The sequence below is a fragment of the Pleurodeles waltl genome, chromosome 5, assembly GCF_031143425.1.
Source record: "Pleurodeles waltl isolate 20211129_DDA chromosome 5, aPleWal1.hap1.20221129, whole genome shotgun sequence".
Lineage (NCBI taxonomy): Eukaryota > Metazoa > Chordata > Amphibia > Caudata > Salamandridae > Pleurodeles > Pleurodeles waltl.
In genome coordinates, this window is record NC_090444.1 from 662942925 (window position 1) to 662959779 (window position 16855).

Genomic DNA, 16855 nt, shown 5'->3' on the forward strand with positions numbered 1-16855 from the left:
AGGCTTCCAGCTACTCAGGCACAGTTCTCTCCTCGTCTTAGCGATGGTGCCTCTGTTTTTGAAAGAGAAATGTATTTCAATAAGGGCAGACAATCCAGGCAATGCAGCATGTCCAGTTGTCATGCACAGTCTCCTCTTTGTGCATAAGCCGCACCAGCCCAATGGGGCCACTTCCATACACTGCAGAGAGCATGATACCTAGTGCACTTACCGCCCACCAGCTCTGGTCATGGCTGACCCATGCTCTTCTAGCAGTTGCAGGTTTTTCCAGGCCTGTATTTTCAGCTCCCATTGGCTAATTTCTGCTGGAGCTCGGGGGCTCACAGTTCACTGCAAGGTGCTGCCCTCCTGTCTTCCCATCTACAGAACAACTCTCTGAAATATTGAGAACATGAACCCATCTATCCTAGAGCTACAGGCCAGAGCAGCACCAGGCTGGATAATACACTGAGATCTATTGTCCTTGACCTCTGCCTATCCTCTTACCAGAATTAGCCTTAAGCACTTGTGCCTGTAATCAGTGGTGATTCCAAAAAAGTGAGTGTCTTCCTGGGTCAGGTATTGTTGCACATTATGTATCAGCCCCTGATCGTCACCAGTTAAAACTCTGTGTGCTATTCCTCCTTATTTAGCTTAGGTGGAGTATATGACATCCCTGGTCCAAATGATTTCCCTTTTCCATACTGATTGTGAGTTTACAATTGTACGAAGTGTATAACTTCCGCATTTTACTTGTTCTCATTCTGTATTCCTCCTTTCTTGTATCTCCATGGGTTACTTTCTTTTATGTTTCTTTCCTAGCCCTTACCTCTGGAGTCTTATTCAGACTCTCCTGCTCCTTTGACACAGAGGGGGCATATTTACAAGGAACTGGGGCATTGACTCTGATGTGCCAGTTTCCTTGCGCTGTCTGCACCCCCCTAATGACACCATGGTAGTGGTGTATTTACATACACTGCGCCATGGTGCCCTGTGAAGGCATTAAAAAATTATGCTAGAATGGCACAGTAAAATGTGGTAGATTTTACTCTGCTATTTGTTTGGGCATCCTTACGGGGGTACCATTGCCCCACTTTGTAAATATGGCACAGGATGAGGGCCTGTTTAGCATTAAATAAAATGAAGCTATAGCAGTGTCAATGGGGCGCAAGGGGCTTGTAAATATGCCCCAGAGTTTTTGTCAGAGCCTGGAGGCATCACAGGGCCATTTGTTCTGCTTCTGCAAAGACCCCTCCATCTGGTAATGGCTCCTGGTTCATTCAGTCTTAATACCACTAGTCCCAAAGTTGGAATACGTACTGTATTATCTTTTTTGTGGGATCAGTGTCAGAGCCTGATGGTCTGTCCTGTTTCATGAAGGTCTTGATTATGAGTGAGCTGCTAAATTCTGAGTCCTGCGCAAACCTCTGTTTGAGGAGGGATGGAAACTATGAGCTTTGTATTAATAAATTCACCACCCACATCTTTTCCGAAGCATATTTCAGTGAGTTTAACCTGCTCAAATGTGCTGACAGAAAAAATAACTTAAATACTGATAAATGCAGAGTTTTCTCAGAAACACAAGTTCAACACCTAAATCCTTATTTTAAAACGCAAACTTAGCATATAAGGCTTTTGCCACATCCAATAAACACGACACTGTCTGGATGTCAGTATTTTCCAGCCAGTTCGTAACCCAGCATGCACCCGTGGCTTTTGTGCCTTATTTAGAGTTTTGGAGGATGGGATACTCCCTCAAAACGTAAAAGCTATCCCGTCCGCCTTATTACAAGTGTGACAAGCTATAATGCACTTGCAATACGCAAGACTGGACTTCTGCCACGTTTGCGATGGAGTGTGCCATCCCCCAAACTCCAAATAAGGCCTTTAGCTACTCATTGTTATCCAGCACTCATAAAAATGGACAGCCAAGTGCATGCTGATCTCTTCTAGAAGTTCTACTACTGGACTTCTTGATCAACATTTCTACTCCTAATAAAGGGAACTATACTATAACAACACTAAAACAGTGCATCAGCACAGATACATCAAGCTAGTCAAGACCTCAATGAGTAAGACGTGGGTCCTGTCTGGTATGCAAATTCCACTGTACCTGTGAAAGCTACACCAGAGCTGAGTCCGTCTTAGTGAGGCTTAGCAGTGTACCCTGACATGTCATGCCCCTCGATCAGTTTCTCCATGTGCAAATGAGCACACCCTGGATCCATGCACCTGCAAATGTGTATGCACAACAAATGTCCATGTATACTTTCACCCTTCGTGAAAAGGAAAGAATTCTTTTGTAGGTTGCCTCAAGTTCCTGAATGCTCATGAGAAAAAAAAAATGAGAATCGGACCATGTGTTTTTAGCGATCCTATCAATACGCCACTCACATTGTTTCAATTGAAAAAAAAAACTTGGTTCTGTTTTGTAATCTTTTTCCATAAAGTGCCACTTGTAAAGCACTAAGGAATAAAGTCACCAGAGAGTCATCTTGATGTTTAAGTAAATGTGTTAAAAGATGTTTGAATCTATTTTTGTCACAAAAGTGTATTTGAGTCAAAAAGGAAATTCTGGACATTAGAAACATAGAATTGGTCTATACGGACTTAAAATTAGGGTTGAGAAATATTTGAATTACTCTATTCTATTTAGTTCTGTTTAAACGTTCAGTTTGAATATTCTGAACTCCCTAAACTCTTTGTTGTGCATAATGCAGAGGTGTGCTTGCAAGCTTCAACCCTCTCCATTCAATGTTCTTTTTGAATAGATGTTTTCATTTTCATTCACAAAAGGCAAAGGGGTTTAGGCTTTCAAGGGAAAGCTTTCTTAGATGGTGTAGAGTGGTAAACATTACAGGATTTTTTATTTCAAACCCTTGTTCATTGAATTTTCAATCGGCAATTAATCTTTTTGTTGTGCCTATAGTGTACCTGTGTAATTATGAGTGAAAGCAATTCATCAAAGAGATGCTGAAGTAATTTAATTGAGCCTGGAAGGCAAGAATACCCATGTGAGGCAACAATTGGGAAGCAAGATCTTTGGGAACTTACAGAGCACGTCTTTATGCAGCGTGGGAAGAATGTTTGGCAATGAAATGTTTAGCAGCGCCAAGTTCACAACATTCATCCAGTGACCAACTTGCAAAGAAATTTGACCAGAGTAAACACTGCTCTGTTTAGTAGGATTAGCATGTTGCAAAAAGGCAGGAAACTGCATTACGACCGATTTCTTTAAAACACTACAGTGCCTATCCATAAATGCTGTTTTTGAGTACGTAATGCAGTATTACACAACATAGTCCCAAATTAAGTTCATTAACCTCCAGTTGGATATTTCTGCCTCCTTTCTTTTCTGTGTAAACACCATGCCACCACGTGGAAGACCGGTGTGTAACAAAGGCCTCTGCAACCCCAACGTGCGGGGTGGCCCGAGCTCCAGGGGGCCCCTTCAGCATAGCACCTGGTCTGAATGAGTCCGGAGGGCCCCCCCCATGTTCTGTGCAGGGTTGACCCTTTCATTTTCGTTACACCTCTGGTGGTAGAGCTCCACAGTCAGACTGTTACTAATAGTAACTCAACCCTCATAAATGTGGTCCTGTTAGTCTCCATCACCTCTTTCCAACAGCCTTACAGGGCGGGGTAGGTTTTAGGACATGGCAGGGTATTTCTTATGATTTAGGGCAGGAGGTCAGGGTAGGTTTTAGGGTTTAGGACTGGGTGGGGGGTCGGGTAGTTTTTAGGATACAGGGCGTAGTTTTTAGCATAGGGTAAGTTTTAGGGTTTAAGGCAGAGGCGAGAGGGACAGGGGAGGTTGTATCACAGAACCACGCATTGTGTTACTGTAGGAAGCTGGCCTGGTGTGTGGTAGGTACCCAAGGTAGTTACACCTTATACCAGGTCCAGGTATTCCCTCTTAGTAAAGTGTAGGCAGTGTCAAGAAGCCAGGCCTTCTACAGGCAGCTGTGGATGAGCAGCCAAGGCTTATCTAGGAGACATGCAAAGCTCATTCAATACCACTGTAGTCACACAGCACATGAAAGAAAACACCCAGTTGTTCATAAATAAAGGTACTTTATTTTTGGAACACCATAGCACAATATATTAGAAGGGCAACCGTTCTATAGGAGGTGAGTAATACACTAAATATATATGCTAGCAATCAGAAATAGGCATAGAAAAGGTTAGAAAACAGTGCAAATAGCAAAAAACAATAGTGATCCTGAGGGAGCACAAAACGTATACTAAAAAAAATGGAATGCGAACACAGGACCCCCACCTAGGTAAGTGGAATTTGTAGAGGGCTGGGAGTACTAGAAAACCACAGAGTTAAGTAGCACAGTACCCCCCAGCGACCAGGAAAGCAGGAGTAAATCACTGGATTTTCCCCCAAACCACCCAAAAGGAGGAAAAAGAAGACATACAGAGAAGACTGCAAGAAACCAGCGGTGGATTCCTGAGGAAGAAGACCTGTAGAGAGAGGGGACCATGTCCAAACGTCACGGTGGAGTCCAGGAGTAGTAGGATGTACTTGCAGGAGTTGGTTGACAGTGATGAAGAACAGGTCATCACTGCAGCCCTGGAGAGGAAGAATAGTTTCTGGTGGAGGCAGAAGATTATCCACCCTGGTGTGAAGATTGCAGATAGGTGCAGAAATTCCACCAACAAGCCTTAGCAAAGGCAAACTTGCGGTTAGTGGAAAAGTGGTGCTGCAGGGACCAGCAAGGCCCAGGAGGACTCAACTCGGGAGGGGGAGTCACAAGGGACATTCAGCGTCACAGAGAGTCCACAGGGGCAGAGGCAGCACCCACAGAAGTCCCACAGGATGGAAACACAGGAAATGCAGAAGGAGCCCATGCAGCATTACAAAAGAGGATATCACGCTGCCAGAGAGCCAAGCAGAAGGCTGTGCTTCACAGGAAGGAGTGCTGAGGGCTGGAGCTGCATGTAGCCTGAAGATCCCTTGGAGGAAATGCCACACAAGCCTTGCCAGCTGCAAAAGACGCTGTGCATGGTGATACTGTCCTGCGTGGGAAGGCAAAGGTTTACCTCCACCAAAGTTCGATAGCTGGCAGAGAGGACCAAGAGGACTACTCCAGACCACCACCCATGATGCAGGATCCATGCAGCTTAAGATGAGGGAAGATCCACGCAGCCGGTCGTCGTTTGCTGTAGGTGTCTGCAGTTGCACGGGAGTGACTCCTTCCCTCCAAGGGAGATTCCTTCTACTTCTTGTGCAGGCTGAAGAGTTGCTGTCTTCTGAGGATGCACAGCCGGGGAAATATTGCAAAGCTGGCAGGAGTCATGGAAACAATGTTGCAGAAGAGCCTTCTTCATTGATTGCAGCATTGTCAGTTCCTGGAGGGTCCAGTCACAGTTCCAATGGCCAGACATCAAAGTGCAGGTTGCACAGGAATCCTGCTGGAGTCTTGCAAGCAGAATCTGAGGACCGACCCAGGAGAGAGACCCTAAATAGCCCTGAAAGGGGGATTGGTCACCTAGCCAGGTAAGCACCTATCAGGAGGGGGCTCTGACGTCACCTGCCTGGACTGGCCACTCAGATGCTCCCAGAGTTCCCTGCCAACCTTGGAAACAAGATGGCAGAACCCAGGGACCCTCTGGAAGAGCTCTGAGTACCACCCCTGGGGTGGTAATGGACAGGGGAGTGGTCACTCCCCTTTCCATTGTCAAGTTTTGCACCAGAGCAGGGATTGGGGATCCCTGAACTGGTGTGGACTGGTTTATGCATGGAGGGCACCAACTGGGCCCTTCACAGCCTAGCAGTGGCTAGGGGAGGCTATCCCTCCCAAGCCAGTCACACCCTTTTCCAAAGGGAGAGGGTGTTACCTCCCTCTCCCAAAGGAAATCCTTTGTTCTGCCTTCCTTGGCTTGATCAGATCAAGCAACAGGAGGGGGGCAGAAACCTGTCTAATGGGTGGCAGCAGCTTGGCTGTCTGGAAAACCATGTAAGACTGGTGGTAGCAATGCTGGGGGTCCTCTAAGGAGCCCCCATAGTGCATGGAAACATACTTCCAATGCTTGCAACAATATTGCGGTATGATTCCGACATGTTTGACACCAAACATTCCCAGGTTCGGAGTTAGCATTCTGTAGCTGGACATAGGTAGTGACCTATGTCCACTACACGTGTAAACTGGTGTCCCCGCATTCACAAAGTCCAGGAAAATAGATCTGGAGTTTGTGGGGGCAACTCTGCTAGTGCAGGGGTGCCCTCACACACAGATACTGCAACCTTCCCCCTGGGCTGAGAGGGCCTACCATAGAGGTGACTTACAGTGACCTGGTGCAGTGACCCAGTAGTGAAAGGGTGAATGCACCCTTTCATGCAGGCTGCAATGGCAGGCCTGCAGAACTCTTTGCATGGGCTTCCTTTGGGTGGCATAATACATGCTGCAGCCTATTGGGATCCCCTGGTACCCATATGCCCTGGGTACCTATGTACCACATACTAGGGACGTACATGGGGGTACCAGTATGCCAAATGTGGGGTGATAAAATGGTACAAGCAACCACATTTATAAGGAGAGAGCATAATCACTGGGGTCCTGGTTAGCAGGATCGCAGAGAACACAGTCAACACATTGACAAACAGTCAAAATGTGGAGGTAACATGCTAGAAAGGGCTACTTGCCTACAGTTACCATGTATACCTTTACTAAGCATGCTAAGAAACTTGTTGTAAAGGCATGCGTTGTAAAGGCATGCATGGTAAAGATGCAGTAGTTGTTCTAACCACGTTGTTAAGCCTTGCATGGCTCTGCCATGCGTGGTTCTGTCATACAACCAAAGGCTGGCAGAAAGGGGACTCTTGACCAGCACAGCAGCGGTGAACTCAGCATCGCTATGGCTGACCACAATTTCGACCCCCACCACCCTGTCAGGACCATGTTCCTGACGGTGGCAGTGGTCCGACTGCCAGGGTCATAATCTGGCGGACGGACTGCCACCATGAGTCTGGCAGTCTTTGGATTGCCAGACTTGTAATGAGGCCCTAAACATAGTTGCAAGGCAGCAAATAGCTATTTTCGCCTATACAAATAATGACAGCAGAACATGCATTAAGAAGATTCAAAACATCAATGCACAGGAGCTATGAATACAACAATCAGTCAATATAAAAATAAATTTTTTATAGAGGAAATACTGATAATTTCTAATGCGACTAACAGCTAACAGATATGACCCAAGGCTAACCGTCATCTGTGTGCTACAGTCTGATCAGATAATTTGCGATACTTTAGTAAAGTGTTATATGCCAAAAGTAATATACAGTAATTTTATCCATAATTTCCTCAGCCCGTAGTAAGCCAGGCAGAAGAAAAGCAAATGCTCTACATCTTCGGAGCGCTAATTGCATAGGGAACAATTTTGAGTACTTGGGTTGATGGAAGCCCACTTATGTATAAATATTTTTATGAGCAGGGTACAAACACATTTTTATCAGCAAGGGACAGGCTAATGGTGGAACAAATGGCCTCCACATAGGGCTCTAAGGAGGAAGCAGCCTTGAATAGACGAAACTTGCCAGTTAACCTCCTGGCCTGGCATTGAGATGATATGAATTTTAGGCAGTGGTAGAATTCGTGGAGTTCCGCTACACAGACCTCCGCTAAGTGACCAAACAATTCTGCTGTGCTACATGGAGTTCCGCAAGTGGCACAGTGCATTAGGTTGCGCCGTTTGCACTGATTTTCTACTCGAGCAGCAGCTTTCTCGACGTGAACAGAAGGTTTCTCGACACAAGCGGTAGCGACCATCCGCGACAACCCGTGTTTAGAAATCTCACGGGGAGGTGATCTAGAGTAAGATTTTCCTCACTCGCTGTCGCCAACTTAACGTTGGCGATCGTGAACGAGGAAAAAACTCCACTCAGCTCTGCTACGCAGTTTTTCAGAACTCCACACTCTAAGCAGAACTTGGAGTGTGAAAAACTCTGCAAACTCCGTGAGCGGAATGGAATTCACCACCAACCTTAAATGAATTTATCATGTGAGCCCAAAATTTCCCTTTGACTATAGTCTTGAAATTGCTATTAATTTGGGCAGCGTTAGACTTAAGCCTGATATACTCAACTGGGATTTAATATAGCTAAGCCAAGGTATTGTCAAGCTACTCCTGTTGTTGACAACCTCCTCCAGAGCTGATCTATGCATAACAAATTCTGGCATAAACCACAATCTGACCCAGAAGAGAAGAGGCTAAGCCAAGTTTGGTGACCAATTCTCTTCAGTCCAGTATAAAAAACAACGGAACTGTTGAGGTGCTGCTTGGATGGTTAAACAAAGATTTGATGAGCCTGTTTTCCTACGAGGTCAGACCACTTAGGTTCTCTGTACCCCATAGTTGTGCATCATATGAAGTATTAATTTTTAGCCCTCTAAGGTCACAATACATACCAAAACAAATTAGCAATAAAGCAGATGTGCAAGTCGACAGGGGTGCGAGAAAATAACACAGTGTCATTTGCAAACAATAGGGCAGGAGCTGGCAGGCTCCCCCGTCTCAGGGCTATCGTGGACACAAGACAATAAATGCTCAACCAGACTCTTTATATATAAGGAGAACAGGGTAGAGGCATGCGCACCGCCCTGGCGTACTCCGCGAGTGATAGGTATACAGTCCGTGAGTTCCCACTCCATCCCCATCTCACTTGGGCAAAATCCTTGTCATGCATTCTCATATGGACATCCAGCATACATGGCTCAACCCTCATCTGCGCCAGAGGTAACCACAACAGATGTCTTGTGACCAGGTCGAAGGCCGCTCTCAAATCGACAAAGGCTAGGTACAAGTGGTCATTTGAGAGTGTCAATTATTTCCATAAAATTAAATTTAAATGGAATACCTTATCGATGGTACTCACTTTGGTGCAGAACTATGGTTAAAAGGGGGATAGGATCTTCATAAGATCTTCCTCTCATCCATCTAGACCTATAATAAAATTTGATTGCCAATAATCTTCTGAAGGTTATCTATCAAGCTAATAAGTCTGTAATTACATGGTAGAGTTCAATCATCCTTTTTATAGATAGGTATTATTTCAGCCCCTAGCCACGGTAGAGATATTCATTGCATTGTAGAATGCTATTAGATATAGCATTTATATAAGAGCCCCATATCCCAGACTCGGAATGGAAAAGGTGTCCTGGAACTTTATCCAGACCAGGTTCCTTACCAGGGCGTAACAAGTTTATAGCCAATAGTGTCTCTTCTAATGGAAAACAAATGGGCATGTCAGAGTGTGAGCTGGTCTTGGCAGGTGAAACTATTTTACATTCAGTTGAGGAGGCCGTTAACTGGGGGATTAGAGCTTATAGATCCCCAAAATATGTAACCTTTTGCTGGGGTTGGATTGACACATCTGGTTGGCGAGAGGTTTTTTGATCGGCAACCAAAAAAATCTGACAAAATAGCTTCTGGTCATTGGCTCTAGAAGTTTAAATTAGTGCCATCCAGTTTGAGCCAATCCAGTCCTGCTTGCACTGGACAATAACAGATTTGTGGTTTGCACATTGTTGTCTGATTAAATCCTGGTCACCCTATTTAATTGCCCTTAATAATAGATCCTTTGCCTTCCTGCACTCATTCAAGTACCAAGGTGGAGCACGACTTGGCCTACCCTTACTGGCCTTAATTGCCCTGGTGCATACAAGATGCAATACATTAAACAGATCACTGTGCAGATTCCTCCAGGGAACATCGACAAATGGAATTTCCTCAAAGGGTCCAAAAACAATGCTGAAAGCAGCATATATTTGCCTAAGTAGATCTGGATTCTAGTGCTAATTCTGGGCTACTTTCCTGTTGTTTGCCAAGGACAGGACCATTTGAAATAACGGAGCCACAAATGGTTGAGACGTTACCAGGTTATCGTTCAAAGTAAGGTAGAGTTTATTATGATCAATGTCTCTGTTTCACCCATGTCAACAACATGCTGGAAGGTCAAACCAGCATGATAGGGAACAGCTTCTGTACACTAATTCACATACCACTGGCTAAAAATATTCCCTAGAGCCCATGTCTCTTGTAAGGCAATCATATCAAAAGCATTGATAAAAGCGCCCAAGTCTGGATCTACATGTTTTGCTCTTATGCCAGCTACATTCCAGGGGAGAAGCATACAATGCGCAGGTCTGGGGTTCTCTGCACTTGCTGGAATAGTCATAGCTTTAGTGCTGCAGACTGGAGCAGAATCTTCAGGAAATAATTCAATATTGGAATGAACAGCGCTAGGATAAGACAACTGGGGCAGATCGAATTCAAACATTTGCCGCTCATTAACCATTGGTGTAGCAACAGAAAAGCTCAGAGCCTGATGGTTTGCTGCGGGAACAAGGGGCTGGGTTTTAGGGACACACAGGAAAGGGTAAATACACCTGTAGGGACAAAACTAGTTGGGCTCCCCTCCCAATAGTCAGTCGAACTTGTGCAGGACTGGCTTCTGAAAAGGCTTGGTGATGTTTGTAATCCCCATTCTAATTTAAATTCCTAGCATCTCCTATTGGAATCTAAATGAAGGAGGAAGGGTGTGCAGGAATGATGGAACAGTGGTAAAGCCCAGGGTGCTCCTTAATTGTATTGATAACCTACTCTGGGGGTAGGAACCTGCATCTAGGGGGAGTAAGCCATTTGCCAAAGCAGGAGACTTCATGATTAGTTTAATCAAATCCCAGTTCTCATATGAATGTGATAATGGCTGAGCAACAATGTCTGGGTGAACTACTGAAAAACAGTGCCTTCATTATCTGATCCAGTGGGGGACTTAATTCCCCAGAGACTCTCTATACTCCTACTGCCATGAATTAAGTCTTGAAACATTGATCACACAGACTGAAGCATAATTACTCTGCTGATATGTAGAGCTGTGCTTGTGTGATGAAACATAATAGCAAATATGCAGTTCGCATTCTGGTATATGATTATTTAGCCTTTTGGAACTAACTAAATTATTATTAAGGGCATGATAATTTAAAGGCTCACAATATTGTGGGTGAGTGCCATAATTCCCCTGTTTGGACGCATACTCTTTAGGTAAGTCTTGGGAGGGTATTTTTTGGACTCTCCCCTCCTCCAATGGCTGCTGCACCAGGACCACCTGATGAACTAACCAGTGGGGATGTACGTGATTCTGCACATGGTGGATATAGATCCCTTGGTTGGACATGTACCCTCTAAGTGGTGTATGTACAAGGGGAGTATTTGTCTCGATTCAACAGCCACAAGGGTACTACGGTGCACAATGATACCAGGACAATCCAGCCAGTGTTCATCCGATGGAACAATATGCAACTGGGCCGAAAGAGAAGTCCTTCAACAGGAGGGGGATTTAACCCATAGTCCTTGCCTCGCTGCTGTAGGTCACTTGGGCCAGCTGCGTGGGGCTTGAACTCTTTTATGAGATATAGCTTGGACTCAGCCAGGTCAGACAACCTTTCATTTATTAATTTCAGGCAGTCCTTTAGTTCCACAATGTCCTTCCTTAATGATTTGATTAATAAAATCATAGCCCCCCCCAAACTGTTAGCTAGCTTGCTCAAATATTGAAGCCCAACTGGTTGCAGCAACTGGGGACATCGCTCACAGATCAGGCCAGACAGTGGGGCAAAGCAGTTGGAGCACGGAATATTGGAAGCTGGATCAGGCTGATTGCCTGCTTGATCATTCTGTAATGAATGGACTACAATGGGATTTTGTTGGGGGGGAGAAGGGCATTCTGGATATCACAAAGTGTGACATGAACTGTTGACTTCAAAGCTGGTTGGAAGTCAATAGCAGAGATATTGGGCATGTTTCTTTTCATTTTGCGAAAGCGAGTAATTTAGGATTTTGCTACCTTCCCCTCCCTATAGTCTTTCCACTGAGTTAATACATTTTCTACTCCTTTGATTAGATTGTGTAAGTTACTTTTGTTAATCAGGCCTTGTGTTTCAGTAGTAAATTTGAGAGGAACACAGGGGAGTAGCTGGAAAAAGGGGTATACATACTACAGAAGAGGAGGGGATTAGGGAGGAGAAATGAGGGCTTTAGGGAAGGTCAAGGATAGCATTAGGGACAGGGTTTGTTACCTGACTGTTGGCATGTATCATGAAGTGACTTGCAGTTGTGTTGGTATCGTATGTGTTTGGCTACAACGTTTGCATCCACGGACATCTGGGTTTGCCGGACCAAAATAGAGACAGAGATGTAGCTTCCCATTGGGCAATATGTTGAGGGCATTTTACAAGAATTTGCAAATCTCTTGGCCTCTCCAACATACAAAGGGCCGATGGCTTCTACTTATGCAGTCAGAGTATGTTATAGTCAGGGGTGCCAGACAGTAGTGGTGATTTCCCTAGGGCTTGCATTTTCATTTATCTGTGTTTTTTACAGACACATCACCTTGAGAAGTTTCACATTTTGTCAACAGTGTACATTTCTATGCCAAATGTGTAGTGTATCTGAGCAACATCAGTACTAACTCCATGACTCAATTAGGACACTTTAAGCATATTGGTGTGTGCATTGGTGATATGTTTCCAGTGTGACATGAGCATTTCCATGTCACCTTCTTCAGGCCACTGTACTTCTGTCAGCAACTTTCCAGGATTGTGGAGCATTATTTCTCACTGTGCTTTTGTGTATGTGGCAAATAGTTGGCTGCATGACTGTTAAAAATGGAGTTGGCAGCCAGTTTACACCCTTTCAAAATAGGCACCCTCTCTAGTCAGTTTAAGGGAGATACACAGCTCATATAACTTCTGCTCACCCCCTTGGTAGCTTGGCACAAGCAGTCAGGCTATCTCAGAGGCAATGTGTAAAGTATTTGTACAAACACACACAGTAGCATAGTGAAAACTCCACAAAAGCACTCTACACAAGTTTAGAAAAATAGCCAATATTTATCTGAATAAAACTAGACCAAAATGACAAAAACCCAACATACACAAGCAAAGATACTAATTTTCAAAGATAAAACTTCAATATAGCACTTAGAAACACAATAGCTCCAACTGGGGCTATCACAACGTAGTTGACAGAGTCATTCTCAACAATCTCACGCCACTCATGGGGACGACGACGCAGTTCATGGAGTTGCACGGAAAGAAGCCTGTGCACAGAGTCGGGATGTGAGGCGTCGTTGGATCCGGTGAGGTATTGTTTCCTCACTGCAGAGCAAGACAGGAGATGTGGCGTCGGTGCAAGGCGTCAGTTCCAGATGATCTGGCACGGTCGATGAATCTGCTTGGTCAAGACACGTTGGGCGACCTCATGGGCTCACGGTCACGCCGCAGGGCCACAGGCACCATGGCAGACTCGGGTTTCACAGATGTCGGTGATATAACACTCAGGACTCACAGAGTCACGGGGTGTCAGCTGGACTGCATCAGGCCTGTGGTTTCAGTCACAGTTGTTGCACTCCAGCAGGGACCACGGCTTCAGTTGCAGGCGGCATTGTGGAGTCAGGCAGCGGCGTCGGTCCTAGAGTTGTCTGGAGTTGTTGCATCTGGTTCTTCTTGTTTTTAGGCCAGCTTTCACTCCCAAGGGCCCAGAAACTGGAATAGGTACCATCTGGTAAATTAGGGTCCACAACAAGTGAACCTAGAGGATAGTAGGTGAAGTCTTTGATGTGCCTGAGACTTCTTAGCAGGAGGCTAGCTCAGTCCAAACCCTTGGAGAAACTTCACAAGCAGGATACACAGCAAAGTCTAGTCTTTGTCCTCTTTAAGGCAGAAGCAGCCACTGCAGGTCAACCCAGCAATGCACACAGAGCAAAGGGCATTGTCAGCGGTTCCTCTTGATCCAGAAGTGCTTTAAAAGACTGGGGTTTCGAGTTCACTACTTATACTTATTCCTGCCTTCGAAGTAGGCAAACTTCAAAGGAAAGTCTCTGTTGTTGACTAGATCCTGCCTTGCCCAGGCCTGGCCCCAGAAACACACCAGGGGGTTGGAGACTGCATTGTGTGAGGACAGGCACAGCCCTTTCAGGTGTGGTGGTCAGCTTCTCCCTCCCCACTCTAGCCAAGGGGACTCAGCAGGATATGCTGGACACACCTCAGCTCCCTTTGTGTCACTGTCTAGGGGGGATTCACAAACATCCAAACTGTCAGTCTGACCCAGACATAGATTCCACAGGTAGGCAGAGGTACAGAATGGGTAAGCAAGAAAATGTCCTCTTTCTAAAAGTGGAATTTTCAAACAGACAATCTAAAAACCAACTCTACAAAAAGATGCATTTTTAAATAGTGAGTTCAGAGACCCCAAACTCCAGATATTTATCTGCTCCCAATGGGAAACTGCACTTAAACGATATTTAAAGGCAGACCTTAAATTGACCTATGAGTTCACTATCAGGATATGTAAAACACACCAGTCCTACCTCTTAAATAAACTGCACCCTGCCCATGGGGCGACCAAGGGTCTACCTTAGGGGTCACTTACATGTAGTAAAAGAGAAGGTTTGGGCCTGGCGAGTGGGTACACTTGCCAGGTCAAATTGTCAGTGCAAGACTGCACACACACACACTACAGTGGCAGGTTTGAGACATGTTTACAGGGCTACTCATGTGGGTGGCACAATCAGTGCTGCAGGCCCACTAGTAGCATTTGAATGACAGGTCCATGGCACACATAGTGTGCTTTACTAGGGACTTACCAGTAAATCAAATGTGTCAATTATGGAAACTGAATTACCAACATCTTTTAGACAGAGAGCACTTGTACTTTAGCACTGGATAACAGGGTTCAAAAACAGGAGGCCAGAAGCAAAAAGTAAAGGGCAACCACACCAAGAGCTGCCAGGTCTAACAATGACCTTGTTTGGGATGTGTGGGAATGAACTTAGCATTGGCCTACTGTTGTATGACAAGAGATAATTGAACTATGCTCCATGAGGCAAAGCCTTGAAGGTGTTGTGGTCTCCAATCCTGTTCAATGGTTACTGTGATTGCACAACTTCAGTCATACAATTGTAGTTGTCCAAGATCCTGATTTTCCTGTGGACAACTGTTTACAGTTCCGATGGGATGCATGCATACAGTATGGTACATGTAGGAGGCACTTTGATGTAGTTTGTTGATGGAGACTACTTAATGTCAAGGTAATGTTTGTTAATCACAGCTGTTGTTCAAGTGTGATCAGCAACATGTGGTGATCCTTTTCCTCTTTGTCTTTGCAGAAAGGCAAGCAAGGAAGATAGGCCACAACCAAGTGAGGAAGCATCTGGCTACAATACTGCCATTCATGACACCACCGACATGAAGGGACCCAGTAGCCCAAAGGGTGAGGGGAGTGCCATGGAGGAGGCAGGATCAAAGCCATCATCAGATTCTACCTCCAGTGGCCCCTACCTAGTGGTGTCGAAGCCATCAGGACCTGCTCTGTCTGACACCCCCAGTTCTATCACCATCCTCTCTGTTGCTCCCCACCCATTTGGCCATGCCCGCTTACCCAAGAGGGTGAGCATCTCCTTTTCCTCAGGCACCTCAGCTCTATCCCCTGGTACCCTGCTGCCCTGAGTGAGGAGGCTATTGACCTCCTGAGGAGTATCTCTGTGGGGAAGCCTGCAATTCTGAATACCATCCAGGGATGGCCAGTCAACTTCAGTATACCAATGCTTTCCTGGAAGGCATTCATAGTACCATATCTGGCCTATAGATATCGTTTCAGGCTCTGGGCTCCTCACTGATGCCAGCCAGTCACCCTCTATTCTTCCCTCCCTCCATCTCCCTCTTCCAAATACAAATCCTCTATTCCCCTACCTGTCCCAAGCACACAGACACATCTTCACACATCCACCTGAACACAAACAAGCACCACACATCAACACAAACACCACAAGACACACTGGCATGCAGACACTCAACATTCTCCCACAAACACAATATCAGCCACCATTTCACCAGGCATCCCCACCACCTCCACCAACCCACACACCACACCCAGCATACCCACAGACACACCACAAAAGCCAGTGACACTTCCACCATACCCACCATACTCCCAGACAACAGCTCAGAACCCATGGACCCGCACACCTCAGACATCATACCCCCAGATAGCAGCACAACACGCACAGACACATCCACCATATCAACCATACCAACCATACCCGCAGACACCAGCACAAGACCCACAGACACATCTATCACAACAGTCAAACCCACAGAAAGCACCCCAACAGCCTCACACACATCCACCACTCCAACATCAGCCAGCACCTCCCACCCCACAAGACACACAAATGCCTACACTCGCACATGCAACAGACACCACCCAATTAGAAGCATACCTCACACAGGCACCCACCCAAGGCATCTACATCCACACACAAAATAACCACTCTCTCAACCCCTAAATCTCCAACCCCTTCCTGATGACCCTTCCTGTTTTCCCAAGGAGAGTTTCCTTTTTGAGTTTGCCCTTTCCCTGCTCCTATCAAACCCCCTCCCAAACCCAAGAGGTCCCACACACATCCCAATCATCCCTTGCACATCCAATGTCTCCCCTGTCACACCTGCCCCCCCTGAAAGCACCTATATCCCTTCCCCAAAGAAGAAGGCCACTCCTCCCAAGAAAAGGACTCTCCCTCCCAAACCCAAACATAGCCAACCCAAATCTGACCCCAACTAATCCCATCCCACCCAAGTATGGTCCCTGAGGTACCTGCCTGCCTGCCCACTTGATGCCCCTTCCCGTGGAGGTTCCCTGGCAGTGATTGGAGTCTAGTGTGGGCACAGTAATGTGCATGGGCATATATGGACTGGACAATGGACTAATGGCCTTTGTTCTAAATAATATGGATAGAATAAACCCAAGTTGTTTTTTGGGGTACACATTTGTCCTGTATTTATATTTGTACCTTTATGTTGTTCCTGAG